Here is an 18945-nt window from a genome sequence, read left to right as displayed (position 1 = left end):
TTCAATTACGCTTTCCACATGCTGCTTAGAATAATCTAGTCTGAGTGTGGTCCCTGGTAAATATAAGGGAACAATCTTTAGATTTCAGATGTCTGGAAACCTATTTGTTTATTCCTTGGAAACTAAACAAGTGGGGGGTTTTAATGAATATACATTAAGAAACTATATATTGTGGTTGGAGGACCTGTCAGCATCAACAAAGTCATTCACTCCTGTGGGCAACATGTAAAAAGGAAAACACCTCTATATTTTATTTTGTTTCCATTTGCCACCTCCATTTACAGCTGAGGCATGTAAATGATTTGAGGAGGACGACCCATGGGCTTACAGGGAGGCACATGATGGAGGGCTTTACCAAATCACCCTCCAACACCAGATGCTGGAAGACACAGTGTCGGTAGCTATTGGCAGCTGACCTGAAGAAGTTAAGCTTAGCAGTGAATGGAGCCCCCAGGCTCTGCAGTTCAGCTTCGTTTCCTCTCTTTAGCACAAAATATTTTAAAAGAAACTGAGAGCAACAGCTTTTCCCAAGCCAACAAAAATAAAAACGCTTGCAGCAGGTGAGGTGCAGCATGCCTGCCTAATTCCAAGCTGCTCTGCCAGGGAATCAGGGGGACGGATGGTGGATCAACAGCAATTGAAAGGTGGGCACAGAGGCAATAGCACCGTGGCTGAGGTTCAAAACCAGAGCAATGAGGCATCCATGAGAACGACTGCAATTGTTGACAGTGGAGAAATGTAATTCATGGTTTGCAAATGCAGCCTAGCTCCTTAAAATAAATTAAAAAATGTCACACACAAGCAAATCCCTCAGCTCTGTTAACTACCTGGCCAGTGAATGGCTGCCCATGAGCCAGCTATACAATGTTGATATAAATCCCACAGCTCAGGCAAGATCCCCTGGATGGGTTTGATTAAGGACTAGTGCATCTTTATGAAAGTGAGTGAACTGGACACAGATGTTTTCATTCTTTGGTTTTGTAGAAGCAAAAGTCTCCTCTCTCTCGTCTTCCTGCCTCCTCCAATCTTGAGCTACATTTTTACTACTTTTTATCATCTCATTTTATTTGTGCATATTAAGGGAGGACTGCTATAGACTCCTAAATAGGGGGGCAGAAGAAAAAGAGGAAATGCCAACACATCAATCTACAAATAGACAAGCCTCTTACAAAATTGCTCATAAACAAACTCCTCTCAGAAAACTTCCCTCCCCAGTGGAAATCCCCCGCTTAAGTCTTTCCCAAAAGCAATGCAGTTTGCCCCATATTCTGCTTGTGTTAACCAATTTAGGTTCCAGGCCAAGACAAAAAAAAAAAAAAAAAAAAAAAAGCCTTATGGCTCTTTGGAGAAAGTGCCCCTCTTGGAGCTCCCTTAACGTCGAGAAAGTGGGAGTCAGTCTAGACACGCTTGAGTTACACTCTGCTGCATCAGGCAAGTCTGGCATCGAGTCCACCCCTGAGACAGTGAAAAGTCACCTGGGACTATTTTCTTTTTTAAATTATTTATGAGAAAATGTGCCCCTCGTCCCTCTGCAATTCTCTGCCAAGTTCTTCTCTGCAGACAAGCACCACCAACCTGCTCTGCAGCCGCTCCTGCTCTGGTCCTCTTCCTGGGTTGGGTGTCGAATACAACATTCTCCCAAGCGGGTTTCTGCTGACACACACAATATACCTGAGATACTGAATGATCCCCACTGATTCTGCTTTAGTGTCCTTTTTTGCATCTGATTCCCCATAGTCACTTGCGCAGATCTGCCAGCACTATCTTCTGCTCACATAACATCTTCCAGCATTCAGGATGACAAGTCACTCTTTTTCATCCAAATTTCTACTTTCTGCTGATGCTGTCATTATTTGTTTCACCAAAGGAGGGAACATCCTAGTGTTTTCACTGTCCTACATCACCCTTACACCTTTCTGTCTTTTCTTAACATTTTTAATATTCTTGAGTTTAAAATGAGAAAGATTTGGTTTTCTCACACACAGTAAAAAAGACACTCACAAAACCAACGCAGAAAAAGAAATCTACAGTGCTACTGACTCCTGCTCCGCTGATTTTCAGGTGCTTCTTCCAGAGCACCTTTGGACAGCCCAACTACTCAAAACAGCAAACACCCCATATTCTGCAAACTGAATGCCTTGCAGACCTGGCGCGTTTGTAGTCCCAGACCTGAGGCACCCAACATCTCCAGTCACTTTGCAAGAGCTACACCAGTAGCAACGATACTCACGTATCTTTCCTTTCAGTATATAGGCTCCCTCTTTGTGCAAATGGTTGTTCCCATTTCTAGCTCAAAGTAGGTGCTGAGCTCTATGTGTGAGCAGAGCATCGTTTATGGGTTTGGATTCTGCATGTTTTGAGGCAGAGCTGCATGGATGTCCAGGAATACTGGATTCTATGATGGGTTGTATCTGGTATATTTTCTTATTGCAAGTTATGGTCATGCAAGAGTTGCTCCTGGACAGCAAAAAAAAAAAAAAGATGACTGCTTATTATTATTTTTCCCAGTTGCTGCAGAAAGAGAAACCTGGGAGGTAGGAGAGGCTGTGGTCTCCCTAAGGAGCTCAGACTGTGTTCATCTCTGAGATCTGAAGTGCAGGGGGGAATGTGAAACACCCAGCACGAAGGAGGTCTGCAGAAAAAGCCAGGTCTAGGCAGAGCATCAGGCTTCAGATGTAAAGAATAGGAAAAGGCTTGTCCTAGGGTCTGGCAGGGATGATGCAGAGTTTGTCACCACTCAGGAGGCCACTAACACTGGTTGGATTGAGAGAACACCCATGTGTGACAATTCATTAAAGAGCTTTTTTGTTAGGAAGAAAAATTATTATGAGGAACAGTTATACGTAACCTATTCCTACAACTATCTCCATCCTGCTCCCAGTGCCACCACTTCTGTCTGATACAGGGATCAAAATATTGTCACAGCCCTGGACACGTGCAAGTTATCCATAGCTCTGACTCGAGTCAGTGAGTCGCTGTCAGCTCCCTGGAAATTGGAGAGAAGAGACCTGTGGGTGCTCAGGAAACTTTTGGTTAGTTGACATTGAGCTTTAAGGTTATGAGAAAACCAGAAGTCAAGCAATTCATTTGTGATTTTGCAGCATACGTGTCACATGTGAAAGCTTCTATTCTCTCCTTTGTTTTGGGGTCCTTTTTTTTTTTCTTTTAAATACGACAAATACAAATAAATTATCACTATATTCATTCTTCTCAAGGGAACTTGGCTGATGGAGAATTAATTTACAAAATATTGAAATGTTGCTTTCTCACCAATCCTGGGCTGGGTGTGAAGATCTTACCTTCTTGTTCTCAGCTACACAGGTACCTCCTTTTCTCACACAATAAATGAACAAACAAAAAAACCTACCTGTTACTTCTCTCTCCCCTTTGAATTTCCCTGCAATTTAGGAGAGGCAAATAATGTCCTACTGCAAAAGTGAGAAATAAATTATAGCCAAAACAGCAAAAGCAAAATATTTCTCCTCTAAATATGTTGGTTTTTACTTTGTATGTCTTGGCAGCCTGACCCTCTGAAAACACTCACCTGAATTCTCTGCAATCAACAAAGCAGCCCAAGGACAGACCCTCCAGTAAATCCTATGTGACTGAATCTATAGGAGCCTGGCTGTGAGTAAAAACATTTTAAATATGATTGCTATACCTGTTAGTAACCAAAGACCCCTTTTGGAGCAAATAATTTCCTTGGAAACATCTGAATCCAATCATCTAAGTGTAGGAGCCCGCATCTGTAATACCACTGCTCTCGTCTCCACACTGTCCGTCCCCTGCCTCAAAAGAAAAGAGTTTACTCTGTCCATCTATCATTTAAATGGTAATGAGCTAAATGAATTCCACCTCACTTCTGAGCTTCAGAGCAAGCTTGGGTTTATTTATTCATTTAAAGGCACGGGAACAAGTTTGACACTGCTGAACGTGTCCCAGATTTATGGAAAATAAAACTGTAGTAATCTAGTGTGTTTATTAGCTTTTCTGTAAGATGCCTCCATGAGTATCCAGAGATGTGAGTTTGCCCTGCAGTTCTGCTCTGAGTGGAACAGCATCTCCTGAAATGTAAATGTTATCTTAAGGTCATATGCTGATGAAAACCACTGTTTTGCCAAACTCTAATTTCTTGGTCATTTGACAAAGCAGCTGCTGTGCGGTTATATGGCACAAAGAAAGCTATTAAAGATGGATGAGTTACACGTTTGATTTGGCATATATTATACTGCTTCTAAAGACAAAAATTAAGATTTTTTTTTTTCTTTATTTAACAACAAATAAAAGATGTCTCACAAATATATATATTGGAATTATACTTCTAAATGAAATTGTTCATCTACACCTTATGTAGTCAGAGTGCTTCTGTGCATGCATTTTAAAGGAACAAAGCAAATATCCTAATGCCTGATATAATTAATTTGTAGCATCATAGATTGGTATTGAGAAAAATTCCTGATTTGGAGGAAAATGCAGAGATTAGACAATTGTATATGTCATGTGACAGTAAGCGCTGCAGCTGGTGTACATTAACAAAAATAAAAATTACAAGGTTTAAGTAATCAACAGCTGGTGTCAGCTGGTACAGTACCACACCAGTGCCTCCAAGGTCCGTGAAGATTATTTTTTTACCATCTGGAGGATATCTAGCATTGGCCAATGTCAGAAGTACGATACTGGAGGCTTCTGCCGCTGCTTCCACAAACCAGTACGAACGTTCACTTGCACGAGTGAGGAACACACAGTGTGGAGGCAAGAACGACGGTAATATGAAATGTTTTAGGAGGTGGTGCTGTCATAGCTAGTCATTCAAGGGGGTTTTTAGTGCGTGAGAAAGTGCTGACAGGGAAATCTTGCTGCAGGGGTGTAAGTTTTGGGTTACACTAAGGTCCGTGTCCAGAAAGAGCTGGAGTGTTGGAGTTGTAGCGTGGTTTGGTCTCCACATTTGAGGTCTGAGAAGTCGGTTCTGGAAGCAGGGATGTTCCTGGGAGCCCAGTGTCTGGTGAGGGACAGAGAAGGAAGTGTTGCCCTGCACGTTGTTTGGTCTTCGTCTTGCAAGGGTAAAGGTCAATTATTCTCAGAATAATATCTGCAATGTTTTCTCTCACTAAAAATTACTGTAGTTCAGGAATACTTTTGGTGCTTTTCAACAAAGAATTAAAAAAACTAGAGTTTGGGATTTCCACGGCCTATTCGCTTCTGGTTTTTTCCCCTACCTTTTTAGTTACAAAGTTCAGAGAAGTTCCAAGTGAAGAAGATAATTTAGCATTTAGGATAAGACTTTACTTGTGCACTACATCCAGCATTCATTTCCACATTAACCCTCGCATAGCCAAGGAGGTAGGAAAATTGTCCCAGTGAGAAATACACAGGAGTAATAAAGAAGAACTTGCTTTTGGATCAGAAATCTAACTCAGAAAGAACAAGATTCACCAATATCCAAGCCAATCAAAGATATGTTTCTGTAAAAATTTAGCTAGTAGACAGGCAAGGGATCTCCCTCTCCTCCTCACTGACAACTTGGACAGGTCACATCTCAAAAATTTAATTTTCAGACCCATATCTGGGATCAAAAAGGCCTTCTGGATATATTTTAAAGAGGAGGGCCATGTAAGTGTGAAGCATCTTGTGTTCATATATTGCACCATACGTTTCTGAATCATGTGGTCCACCCAGCCAGCTGCAGATAAGGAAGAATTTCCCTGCTTTGGGACAAAAGTTAGGCATTGTGTGGGACTTAATTTTTCCTCAAGGAAATCTACCCAGTTTGCCTGTGACTACCGCTAGTCTACTAAGAGACCTCAGCAATAGCAACACACCTTGCTATGTGCCTCAGTTTCCTAAAATAGGATTGTTTACCTTCCTTATAAACCACTCTTTTGTTTACCAACAAAAGCTATTTATTAATATCTTGCGGCTCCAGCTGTCAGCACAGCCAGTTGACCTGCTGCAGTCTCCACGGCACGAGAACAGTCTTGCACAGCATTGCCTGTGCACATTGCCTGGTTCAGTAGTTCTTTATGTCAGTAAAACCCTCTACCACGATGAGAACACAGTGCACTTTGTGTGCCTCTTACAAAACTCAATTCACATGCTGAGGTTTCCTGCTCTTGCAATTTACTTCTTTGAATTAACTAAGATACCTCCCAATGACACATAATTCTTGTGAAACTTGTTAGCTTAAAATAAGCAGGCTGGAATTCATTGCTGAAGTCAAGTAACAACCCAGCAGAAAATTCAACAATAAAACATCCCTGTCATAAAACATCAATATTTGCAATAAACCATGAGCCGAGAGAAGGCATGGTAGAATAGCTTCTTCCACTCATGAAATACCATCTCCTTATGAATAAAACCACAGCAAGACACAAACGGAGCTAAAAGGGAATTACTAGTGCTGCAAGGTACCTGCACAGGACTTTGTCCCTGCTTAATATAATTCCTCTTTGGGCAGAGCACATTCTGTCCCCAGAGCTCAAGGTATGGGAAGGAGAGATCATAAAAGGAGCCGGGTAATGCAGTAAGGCTTATGTGCATCTATTCCGTGTACAAAAGCTTTATGCCACCCTTGTGGTTCCAAAACATCCACTTAACATCCAGCTGACATTTAGGTGTAAAAAATGAATGATATGGCACTCCTTGTCCTAGCTGCCTGGACCTAATCATTCTGCTTCTCCAGTATTTACATTCTGCTTATGTTTCCATTGCTATATAGAGCTCTGCTCCTCGCCATCCCCAAGATGCAGCGATATTAAGGCCAAAGGATCATCTTGCTTAGATCACCTGTGTCACGGGTTATTAAGTTTCACCCAGCTGCCCCCAAGATTGATCCCAGTAATTGATGTTCAGTGAAAATTCTCTTCCAGAGAGACACCCAGCCTTGATTTGCAGGAAGGGAGAAACAGAGAACCTGCTGCTTTCCTTAGCAGTTTGTTCGGGCTTGTAATCCTCCTCAGCAAAAAGTTAATCTCACTCTAAATCACACTGATCCCTCTCATGCCTTCCTCTGTCTGATTAAAGAGTCCTTTTCCAAAAAGGTTCTTCTCTTCACACAAACATTTCTCCAGTAGTCAAATTTCCTCCCCATCTTCTCCTTGTCCAAACAAAGACGACGAGTTTTAAAAGTCTCTCATTCTCAGGAATTTTCTCCTGCCCTTGTCTGGCTCTTTTCTGAGAGTTCTCTTTTTTCTTTTTCTTTTTTTTTTTTTTTCTTTTACATTCTTGAAAGAAAGCAAACTGGGATGCATGTAGCATTAGCATTTCACTCACCCTGATTTTGTACGCAGGTGCAGGGCTGCAATCAGATTCTATTGAAGTGGCAATATGCATGTAAGAAAGGACTGTGACTTTTAACATTAAAGGCCCTGAAGTACAGTATATGTATTATATATACAGTACATATAGCACATATACATACAGATAAATACCTATAGATTTAGATGTGTCTTGCCTCTGCAGACTAACAGCCGTAGAAGTAATTATTCTGTAGTGTGGGTTGTGCTTTCAGGTAAGTTTAGCTGACTAATGCCCGTAAGGGAAAAACAGGCAGAGAGAAGTCAGAAGTGGGATGTGTCGGAAACAAGAAATTAATCAGCGTCTTGCACGAGCAGGGAGAGCGCAATAGGCATGGCTACCAATAACAAGTTAGGTAGATTTGCTTGCCTTATCTAGATCTAAATTAATGTTCAGCTCTTAGTGGAGACCTCCTGCCCTGAGCTCATGGTCAGAGAGAGTTTCCTGTCCGCTCCAGGATCTTTGCTGAAAATTTGATCTCTGGATCACAGGCACTTAGATAAAATTCAGTTCCAAGCAGGCTGGGCTTCTTAGTATTACCTATAGCATAGACTTTAACTCTTTGTAAATTTTGTCATCTGTACCTTCTAAGCGCTATCATTCATACTCACCCATTTAGGAATTCATCATGTCATATTTATATTACATACCTTGTTTGCTGACTATATTATTTAGTCAAGATTTTAACTAAAATACTTTCAAATGTATTACTATGAAGGCATAGCCTCCTCGGCTTGAGCACTTTAGTTCTCATTTCCCAGCTCTTGACCGTGGTACAACAGCCTATACACAACACAGTGCTACTCCGCATGGTGGGGGGGCCAAAAGCTACCCCTCAGACCGCGGTCAGCCACCTCTGCTGGGACCTGCCGTTCGCAGCAGTCATCTCTCTCCATTCAGGGATCTCTACATGTCCTGGAACAACCAGGGATGCTGGGTGTCGCAGCACGATGTGAAGCTCAGGTTGAGTTACTCACCCATCATGACCTCACATTCCTTGCCTGCAGGAAGGCTGTCCTGTTCCCACATATGAAATTTCATAACTATGTCATAGGAACAAAGTATGCATTCTATGTTCCTCCATGGACTGCATTGCATTTGGCTGTATTAAAACATATTTTGCCTGAATAAGCCAAGCTTCTCCTGTGATCTAGCTTACACTGTCCCTGCAGTTATTTATACTTCTACCAATCTTCATCAGCTGCAAATTCTATCAGCAGTGACTTTATATCTAATTCTAGATTACTGATGAAAACATCCAGTAGCCCCAAGCATAGGAATGATTCTGCAGAGACACTACTCAGAATGCTCCTACTTGATGATGATTTATCTGAATTTTTGGACCTGCCATTTATCCTTTTGTCAGCTGATTATCATCCTATGTGGCTTTTTTTCCCCCTTGCCTTCCCTTGCCTTTTCCTTTGAGAACTACAACTGTGATATTCAGCAATATTCTTTTCTGTATCAGCTTGCTGGCAATTCTGTTAGGAGTAGTGGGTTCTTATCCACGGGAAAGTGTGTGATTATGTTGAGCCACAATGTAAATTGAAAGGTAGAGGCCATTTCCTATGTTCTGATATAAATACAATCCATGAGAATAAAATGTAAATACACACACATGTATAAGCTAGTTCATAGGTTTTGCATATACATTGCAGATAGGTTTGGGGCTTATGTTTGTTTTATTTTTTTAGTACTGTTCTCAAATAAATGTATTGGTTCTGTCTGTGCGTTTTGCTTTTGCAGTGTTAAACACATCCAAAATGTTTCAGTCAAATAAAAAGATTTAACTTTGTCCAAAAAAAACCCAACCCACAGAACTGTGGAACTAGTTAGGCATTGTAGCCATCCCCCAAACAGGGTGTCAGGACTTGACTATAAACTTAATCTGTTTAATATGGTTTGGGTTTATGCAGTAGGTCATGGTGGTTAATGCTTAGTGAGCTGAAACAAGAATGGAAGAAAATGATAATGGAAAAGCTTGGTTTTAAAAAACAAGTCTGCATAGATGGCTACAAAGGGGATGATTGGACTCATGGTGTGTATCACACATATTTTGGCTAAGCTGGGCTTTGAAGGCCTTTCAGCTGAGATAAGCATGATCATCCGAGCAGGGCTTTTTACCTCAAAACACTCCTAATGTTGGACTATTGGCATGAGGTGGTGACAGCTGCAGAAGGCAGAGCGGGAGAAAGCTGTATTGTTATGTCTTTGTTACGGAGAACAGGAGCACAGGAGAGGCAGCATTGCCTAAATTAGTCTTGTGTGATTTGGGGAGGGAGGCCGTGACAGCATGGTCTAATTCTGACTGTGACTCCTCAGCATCGGCACCCCTCCCTCTCCTCACTCTGCATGCAAACTCTTACCTGCTGCCTTCCACCAGTTTTTTACCTTCTCCACCTTTCAGAGCCAAGACAGCCAGCGCCCTGTCTCCACTATGCTAAGAGACCAGCTTCGGGCCCTGAAAGCATGATATTTGGGGCAATATGGTGACATGAGCAGCCTAATTGGCCCAAGGACGCTAACTAGCTGAGAGGCAGCTGCTGGTTCTGGAGCTGGTTTGGTTACTCTCTGTACAAACCTCCAAAGGGCCCATATGTAGACAGATCCTAGAAAACAGTGCACCGGGTTTTGCCTTGTTCATAAAGCCTCTAAGAGCATTTGGCCTTATTAGTCCTCCTGTAGACATCCTTTGAAGCCTTCTCTGTAGTCTTAATGTAGAAATAATGGTGTTTTATAGATACCCACGGTATGGATATCTATGACGGTGTGGTCATGGGGGACAACCCAAACCATCCTCCCTGTATAAAATGCAAAGACAAAGATGTCACCCAAATGGTGATAAACATGCCTGCAAACCAATCGGGGGCAATTCTTCTAAGATTTCATGTGCCCATCTGTCATCATATTGATCACTCTGTTCTCATGTGCCTTTGAATGACCCAACATTCATGTGTAGTGGCCAGGGAGCAATCTGCTCCAAGATACTGCCTCAAGATTTTCCCTGGCTTCATGGGGCCCTCCAGGAGGTTCTACGGTGGAAAGGGGCTGAACAGCAAGGGTGGGACCAACCTCAACGTTGGCGGCTCGAGGGTTGAGTTTGAGCTGGAATGAACTCCAGCCAGCTCTCAGATTTGATGATGAGTTGGGAGAGGTTGAAAAAAGTCTTGTGAACTCAATGCATAAAATTTAGGAGGAACAACAAATGTGAAATCTCATTTCAATTTACTTGCAGACCAAACTGACCACCAAAGAAACAGTGTTCTTACAGTCTGTTGACACCTCTGTGCAAAGGCTTTTCCACAGACTGTTTTCTACTGGAGGGAGGACCTCAGGGGAAAACACTTGAGAAAGCAGAAGAATCACTTCCTCTGACTCCATCTTCTGCACTGGCACTTATGTGCTCAATTCCCTCCAAGCACAGCAAGAATTGGTTTCAAGGCTTTGGAGAAAAGCATTATTTTTAACACAATCAGTGCCTGCTCATCACAGCCCTTTCAAATGTGCTTTACATCTGGCACCCGGAATGCCTAACAGGGAGGTGGGTGATTTTGAACAAAATCCTTAGTTAACGGTCTAACAAAGACCTGATGTGCTAGACCTGAGATAACACCTCAGAACCTGACTTTTTCAGGGTACAGATGCATGTTGAGTCCCATAAGTGTCTGAGCATTTATTTTTCCTAACAAGCCACGCCTTCCCCTTGAGATGGTGCAAGTATGAGCGGTTTTCCCTTCTCTGGTTTGTCATGAGGCTTTCCTCCACTTTAGAAATCACTCAGAGAGATATTATTTAAAAGCAGCACCCTAACCAGTGGTGAAGACACAACTCCCACCTCCTTCAGATCCCCTTTCTACCTTCCCTTCCTTGTTCACTCTGACAGCATTTGACTATGTCAAAAGCCCGAGTTTTAGCTGCACAATTTCCTTTCTCCCTTAATATTTCAGTTCAGTACCAGCTTTGTTTTTATAAAGACATACAGTTTAGTCTTCAAGTCATTGAGGAAATTCATCGGCATCTCAACTGCGGCATTCCCCCTCCAAGCCAACAGCAACATGTTGAAGAGGCTGTTAGCCCGCTGTATGTTCCTTGAAGTTCTGGACTCATGCTCTCAGGGGAACCCATTAGCATTTATACTTGCAGGCAGTTCTCTCCTCCCCTGTTAATAATTATCCAGGGAGGGGATAATTAAAACAGGTTCTGAGGCTACGAAGGACCTCTGTCCGCTTTCCCTACTTACGGAGCCAAATGAGAACTTTAATGTAGATATGGAGATAATTCCTGAAGGGTTTTGCACCTTTGCCATGTTCTTGTTGTCATTAAGCACAATCTAATCCTCCATTTCATTTCATTAACCTGAACAGGGGCAAATTTTGAAATGTGACTGCAACACAGCACCAGTAAAATTACCCTAGACACCTGAGAAAGTTCTGCCAGTATATAATGGATAATTCCACAGGGATGAACAAGAATGCAGCAATTAGGGAATGGCTAGCACAGATTTCCTGCATGATTCTACTGAAATCACTGAGCTGCTGTATCTTGATTTTATCATATAAAATAAAAAGGCCTCTTTCATCTAGTCTCTGAATTAGTGAGATTTTCTGAATGGATGTGGCCTCTTCCAGTGCATTTGTCCTGTGCTGCAGACAGCTGACAGCAGCACCAAGAAAACCGGCTCCATAACCTAGCCCTGTTATGTGTGCAAGGCATGAACGCATGCAGGATAACGAGCTGGATGAGATGTATTTCGGCAAGACTCACTGGACTGAGAGCCATCACAGCACTGCTCATCATTCCATGGTGTGAGCTTGCCCGCGGTGATTTCTGCTGATGGCCTCTCAACACTCTTGCAAAATAATACTAGTAGTCAGTGTTACTAGTACACAAGCCTTGCTGCAAAAGTAATGTAGGAAGTCCTGTGAAATTTTAGGAAGAGCTTATTTAAATGCATGTTCCAAGAGCTTCACAGTCTGTCCTCTTCTAAATCTGATCTGAAATGACTTGCACTGGGTTTGTACTACCAATTGCTCCCTCACAGAGCGCCTGGGATCTGCAATGGGAGCAAGGGGGCACATGCAATGCTCTGTGCACTGCTTGGCCCCTGGATTGGAAATCTTTGGCCTGTCTCCTTTAACAGCTGTCATTCAGTTTGCCTTAAAAAAAAGAAGAGCAGATGAAGCAATGGAAAATAAATATGCCTCTCATTTTTCAAAACGATGTTTTTTAACTAAACCTTATATTATTCATATGCTGTATATTTTATTACTGTTAGTTTCAAAGCTGTTGGAAATCACAGATCAGTTCCTCAACCTCAATGTCTTTATTATGCGTACATAAATCATGCATGGAAGGGCCCTGACAGTTGACGATGTAAACTCTCAGGAAGCAAAGCCCCTAAGCCATGTAAAAAATGTATGTCACAGCCAAAGAATTATGTCATCTCTATTTCCTTTTTATAGATATTCTTGTCTTGTCGTTATCAAGGAAGATTTTTTTTCCCTTTATTTCCTATTTAAATGTAGTTAGCACAGAGGTAATTTGCAATGGTATTTCAATGAGACAAATGGAGTACACTTCCCCACATCTGCCTGCATCTTCAAGGATGAGCGTGTTGTAATTATACTGTTCCGGTTTCATTAACAGCTCTGCTGTGCCCAATATGGTTCATAAGTATTCTGGTGAAATACAGGACAAAGTTCATTGAATTGTCAGGATCATTTGGATGCTATAGGACTCATGCAAATTACATTAGAATTGTGTTGGTTTGAAGCTATGGGTTGGTTGCAAAAGTTGGTCAGAATTTTTTTTAGTAGAAAAAACTAAAAGCCAAGGTTTCCTCATTGTTCTACAGCTGAAGATGAGAAAAAAAGTGCTCAAAATCAGAAATACTCAGCTAAGAACGGCAAAAAAATAAAAGCAGCTGAAACATTTTCAGTTTCTCAATTGAAGGTATTTTACTTTTCATTTCTGTGGTTCTTTGTTCGGGGCGGGGGGGCAGTTCAGTGAATTTGCCTCTTTAATAAAAACATTTCTTTGATAAAAAATTTTGCTTAGTCATAAATAGCAGATAAAAACCGAAGTGAATCCTTTAGTCAGAAAGTAAAGAATATCCATCCAAACAGACATTTGGAGAAAGCATGCCTGATGGAGCACTGGACAATGGATGCTTGTCTGTATATCGTGGGCTAAGGGACAACTCTGTGACAGAGCATAAAATAATTGACTCCTTTCTGCTATGAATACGCATACACTCAGCTTTCAAAAGCAGGGCACTGCAGACAGAGTGATGAGCCCACATTTCATCACCTGAAGAGCAGTGAGCATCTAACAGCTGCCCACCCTTGTTGCCATATTTACTGAGTTGGACATGCAAATCAGCCTAGCTGTTGTCCTGCATGTTGTCACTGCCTGGTGAAAAGGTACCTCCTAACTAACTGTGACAAAAAAAATGCACTTTTTCATCAAGCAACACATCCACTTAAAGCTGATCTTCTTGTGCATCCTCTGTTCACATCCATCTCCCAGATTTACTGCTCTCTGATATCTCCCATTTATTGAGCAACTAAGACTAATTTACTCTTGCTGCAGGATAAGACAGGCACATACATACACATCAAGAGGGGAAAAAAACTCATCCTTCCTCCTTCATTTCCTTTCAACTGCTTGTGACATTGCTGATATCTCCTCCATGCTTCCTCCTCATCACTCCAGCACCCAGTAGTCATGATGGGGGTTTCATCAGAGCTAAATAGCTCTTGTTAGGCCACAATTCATCTCATTTCAGACATTTACTTCTAATGAAGTCCCTCTTTCTCTGCGGTAGTTCAGCTCTAGACACCCTTGCCCAGAGAAATCCCACCTACCGTGTCTCAGGTCATTGAGGAATCGTCTTTTTGCTGGGCACAACTTGGGATGCCACTAAAAAGAACCAAGGGCAGCGAGGGAACACCGTGCCATCTGTTTCCTGAGAGAAACACACACACAAAGGAACAGCAGATATATAATTCTGTCTGTGAGGGAAATTCAGAACCATCTGAGATGTTTGTTACTGCTTTTATCCTCTTGCCTATGCAAATCAGTGGGGTTCAGAACTAAATGAAAATGTGTTAAAAGGAAACCTGAGAGTGGGCTCTGTTTCATACACTAGTTCTGCTCTCTTCTTTTGGAAAGACACCTGTGGATACATTTTCATTAATAATTTCCCCCTATCTCTTCTCTGATGTAAATTTACAAGCAAGAAGCAGGAAAAATGCCAAACCAAATGTTGCAGGCTGACTGGTAAGATAATTAGCATATGATGCATAAGAAAGAAGAATCCGAAGAAGCAAAGCTAGAAGTACGTGTATCTATTTGTGAAAGTATTTGGGGGAAGTTTCAATTCACTGAGGATCAGCTGTGTTTGCATTTTGCTCTTTCCTTCTCTCACTTAGTGAATCTCTCCTAGGAATGCCCTTTTTCCATGAGCTTTCTAACTGATGAAGTAGCTGCAGGAAAGAGGAGAGAAAAGCAACTTAAAAATAGATAAGCTGCTTATCTCTTTAGCTGACGTGAATTTGCTGCTGTGTGGAGGAGGATGCTATCAAAATCAGAAGTTTAGAAGTTTGTAATGCTGGAAAAGTTTCTAGATGTGCATCAACAGTACATAAATCATGCTGCATGTTATTCTGTAGGTTGCTTATAAATCACTGCTAGAGATAAGATTAATCCAGGTACATTGAATTTTGTTTTTCAAAAGTTAATCATGGTCTTTACCCTGAGAAAACAGGGCTTGTGTGATCATGCTTTGTGCCTGTCCAGTCATCTGTCAGTCTCTTTCAATAACCTGTAAACTCACTGATCAACTTTGACAGAAGGGTAGAGGTCTCAAAGATATTATATTCCAGTGTTTTTCACGAAAATCAGTAGCTTTTCTGTTCAGTTTTAGCTGCCAGCTGGCCTTTATGCATGAGACTACTGGTCGCTAATCAGCATATGGATTTCTAAGAGCCACAAGTGATGATTCTTCCTAATTAAGACTCATAAAAGGATCAGAGAGTGTCCATGAGGACAGGAATTGGGGATATACATGGGCACTGCATCCCCTTGGCAGCACCTGGGGGACAGAAACAGCTGAGAAATCATGGAATCATAGAATCATAGAATGGTTTGGGTTGGAAGGGACCTTAAAGCCCATCTAGTTCCAACCCCCTGCCATGGGCAGGGACACCCTCTGCTAGACCAGGTTGCCCAAAGCCCCATCCAGCCTGGCCTTGAACACTTCCAGGGAGCCAGGGGCATCCACAGCTTCTCTGGGCAACCTGTGCCAGGGCCTCACCACCCTCACAAGGAAGAATTCCTTCCTAAAATCTAATCTAGATCTATCCTCCTTCAGTTTAAAACCATTACCCCTTGTGCTGTCACTCCCTGCCCTTGTAAACAGTCCCTTTCCAGCTTTCCTGTAGCCCCTTTAGGGACTGGAAGGTGCTCTAAGGTCTCCCTGGAGCCTTCTCTTCTCCAGGCTGAACAACCCCAACTCTCTCAGCCTGTCTCCATAAGAGAGGTGCTCCAGCCCTCTGATCATAGAATCATAGAATCATAGAATGGTTTGGGTTGGAAGGGACCTCAAAGATCATCTGGTTCCAACCCCCCTGCCATGGGCAGGGACACCCTCCACTAGACCACGTTGCCCAAAGCCCCATCCAACCTCATCTTAAACACTTCCAGGGATGGGGCAGCCACAGCTTCTCTGGGCAACCTGTGCCAGTGCCTCACCACCCTCACAGGGAAGAATTTCTTTCTAACATCTAATCTAAATCGACCCTCTTTCAGCTTAAACCCATTACCCCTTGTCCTGTCACTACACTCCCTGATAAACAGTCCCTCTCCAGCTTTCCTGCAGCCCCTTCAGGTACTGGAAGGCCACAATTAGATCTCCCTGGAGCCTTCTCTTCTCCAGGCTGAAAAATCCCAACTCTCTCAGCCTGTCCTCATAGGAGAGGTGCTCCAGCCCTCTGATCACCTTCGTGGCCTCCTCTGGACTCACTCCAACAGCTCCATGTCTCTCCTGTACTGGGGACCCCAGAGCTGGATGCAGTACTCCAGATCATCTTTGATCACCCCTCTCATCAGCCCTCAGAAAGCTGAGGTCATCACAATGGGGTGGAAGAAAAACAGGACACAAATCCATAAGAAACTGCACTTCTTTAATTCTCGAGTTCATCCAGCAACTCATTTTTTCTGAGGCATTTGTTTCAAGACCCGTGAATATTAATGGAAAAATTCCCATTGACTTCTGGGGGCGGAATTTCTGGGATATGATCAGGGCTGGGGAAAGATTTATGAAAACAGCAACCATTCACAAAATAAGAATTTTGGGAGATGCTCAGTGCTGACATTGTGATTTGGTTTATTGTAAAAATAGATGGTTACTTGAAAAAGAAGGCTATCTTTGGACTTCAACAGGAAACAAAATACTATATTCGGAGAAAACAGAATAGATACCAGCTTATTTCACAGCCAAACTTAAATAGCAAATATTGCATTTTAATGATCCTTACCTTAAATAGGGTCTTTGGTTTCGTGGGTTTCTGTATTTTTCTATGGTTTTAAAAAAGAAAATCTGTCTTAGAAGACAAAAGACCACTTACTGTGATTTGAATAGAGATGAGATCCAACACTAACCTATTGCTTTCCAAGAGCAACTATACTGTTTGTATGAAAAGTAACACAGTATCTGCCTAAATCTTCCACTTCAGTTTGGCCATTCTCAGTGGTTTTCTTGTAAAACTCCAATTTCTTCTACCCTTGACAGCAGATCCAGCTCCTCTTGTATGCTGCTGGAAGTGAGCTGAACTAACCTCACTCCTCCTGACCATGAATCTTGAATTCTTTCCTACACCACTTTACAGACTAGTGGTTACACCAGTTTCCTGAGAGGCCAGAAACGGGGATTTGACACCCTCGTGGAGGGAAAGGGTTGGGTGTGGATACCACCTTTGTGCATGAGTTCTGTTGTATGAACGAGGGATCTCCCTTCTGCTGTTTTAAAAAATGGCAAAAGTAAAAAACCCCAGTCTTGGAGGTAATGTGAGAAAGCCTATTGGCTGATGCTTCTCAGGGGAGAAAACCAAAGTCACTGTTGATTTCTGGAAATTTACTGGGAGTGAGGAAAGTTCAGGCATCTGGAAAAATTAAGCGTAAAACCTGAGGTTGCCTTGAAGTGTAACTGCCTGTGGGGCTAAATAACAGCTGAATCAGCATCACAATTTGGATTTAGGCACTTAAAATATGCTTGAAGCACCTCCAGCTTTTCCCACACTCTGGCCTTTCCACTCTGTGACAGCAGGGGTAGCTACAGCCCATTTGGTGTGCACCAACCATCTGCACCAAGGCAGTGCACAGGAGCCACTGGGGTGTAAATCCTCCAGCTCCTGGGCTTGCTGCACACTACTTTCCTTGTGCAAAAGGGTTCTGAAGGGAGACAACCTGAGTTCCCATACAGCCTCCCAGATCTCATTCTGCTCCATAGCTGTCATTCTCCTGGTTCTGGACTCAGTTTTTTATGTGGGAGGTGTTCACCACTCTGCTGATTCATGGGTTTTAAGGTTAGAAGAGGTCAATAGGATCACCTAAGTCCGATGTGCTGCACAATGCGGGCCATACATTTCACCCAGTGATTCTCACATCTAGCTCAACAAATCAGAGCTATCACTCTGTGCTATATTTATTGCATGGAAAAGGTGTCAGGATATAGTGTTGGTTATTGAAAATCTCTACTCAGCCACTCAGCAGGTACACCACTGTCTAGAGAGCTCTTTCACAGCACTACTCCCTGTCCTGCTTATCTCAGATAATAAGATTTGGTTGCTGTCAATTTGATATGTCTTCAAAAAGAAAGAAGGTTTGGTCATCCCTCATTAATCATCTGAGTCATACATTCCTCATCTAGTCTTTGTTGTAGTTTTACATTTTTGTGCCCTTTGTGCCATGCCGGAGGCTATTGTGTTTGTAAAGTCAGGCTTTAAAATAGCATCAGTACTGTTTCTTTCATGCCAATTTTACTCTGCTTCAAATTTATTATATTGAAATTTTGGAAATATTAGGATACCTTAAAATATTATCCACCTTCTGAGGCAGTTAGTTTTTCAACATGCTTTCAGTCGTTTGCTTTCCTCCTTCTACAGTGTAAATACACCAGTTCTCTCCTAAAATAGTCTCCTGTCTCTGTGTTGAAATTTTGTCCTTAAAGAGTCCTTGTTCTCACTGGTCAGTAGAGGAACTTGACATTGGGCAAGAGGAATGTTTTGAACCTGTCAGTTTAGACTCAGTGGTGTGCTATTTTGGTGATGTCTAAAGTTGGTACACCCCAGTGAGTTTATGTCTGCTCCGCATCACTGTAACTAGAACATCTCAGAAGATGCAGCCTTGAACAATGCAGGTAACTCTTTGCATGACTGCACTGCAAATGAGCTGTAATTGTATTTATCCCCCTACCCTTCAAATTAGCTTATTTGAGTAGCAGTATCAGAGAAGACAGTGAGCTCAGCCTTTGCCCAAAATGCTGGGTGAACCCTTGAGCAGTTGATTCATGAGGAGTCAACCAAACTGGTGGTAGCAGTGTTTTCAACATCAAACCAATCCCATTACTCCTGCACAAGGTACCATCCCACT

At 42.3% G+C, this 18945-nt stretch overlaps 1 protein-coding gene across 1 annotated transcript in view; it reads left to right on the top strand.

Annotated features, from left to right (window-relative positions):
- The window catches only part of LOC129199313 (urea transporter 2-like), a 332764-nt gene that overhangs the window by 179888 nt on the left and 133931 nt on the right, over positions 1–18945 (top strand). The window contains exon 3 of the mRNA XM_054809615.1: positions 3522–3627. The gene's annotated coding sequence lies outside the window, so the exon portion shown is untranslated. The remainder of the gene's footprint in view (positions 1–3521; positions 3628–18945) is intronic.

The sequence above is a fragment of the Grus americana genome, chromosome Z (genome assembly GCF_028858705.1).
Source record: "Grus americana isolate bGruAme1 chromosome Z, bGruAme1.mat, whole genome shotgun sequence".
Classification (NCBI taxonomy): domain Eukaryota; kingdom Metazoa; phylum Chordata; class Aves; order Gruiformes; family Gruidae; genus Grus; species Grus americana.
The sequence above is the reverse complement of the archived record's forward strand: the minus strand, read 5'-3'. Positions and strand labels throughout refer to the sequence as shown.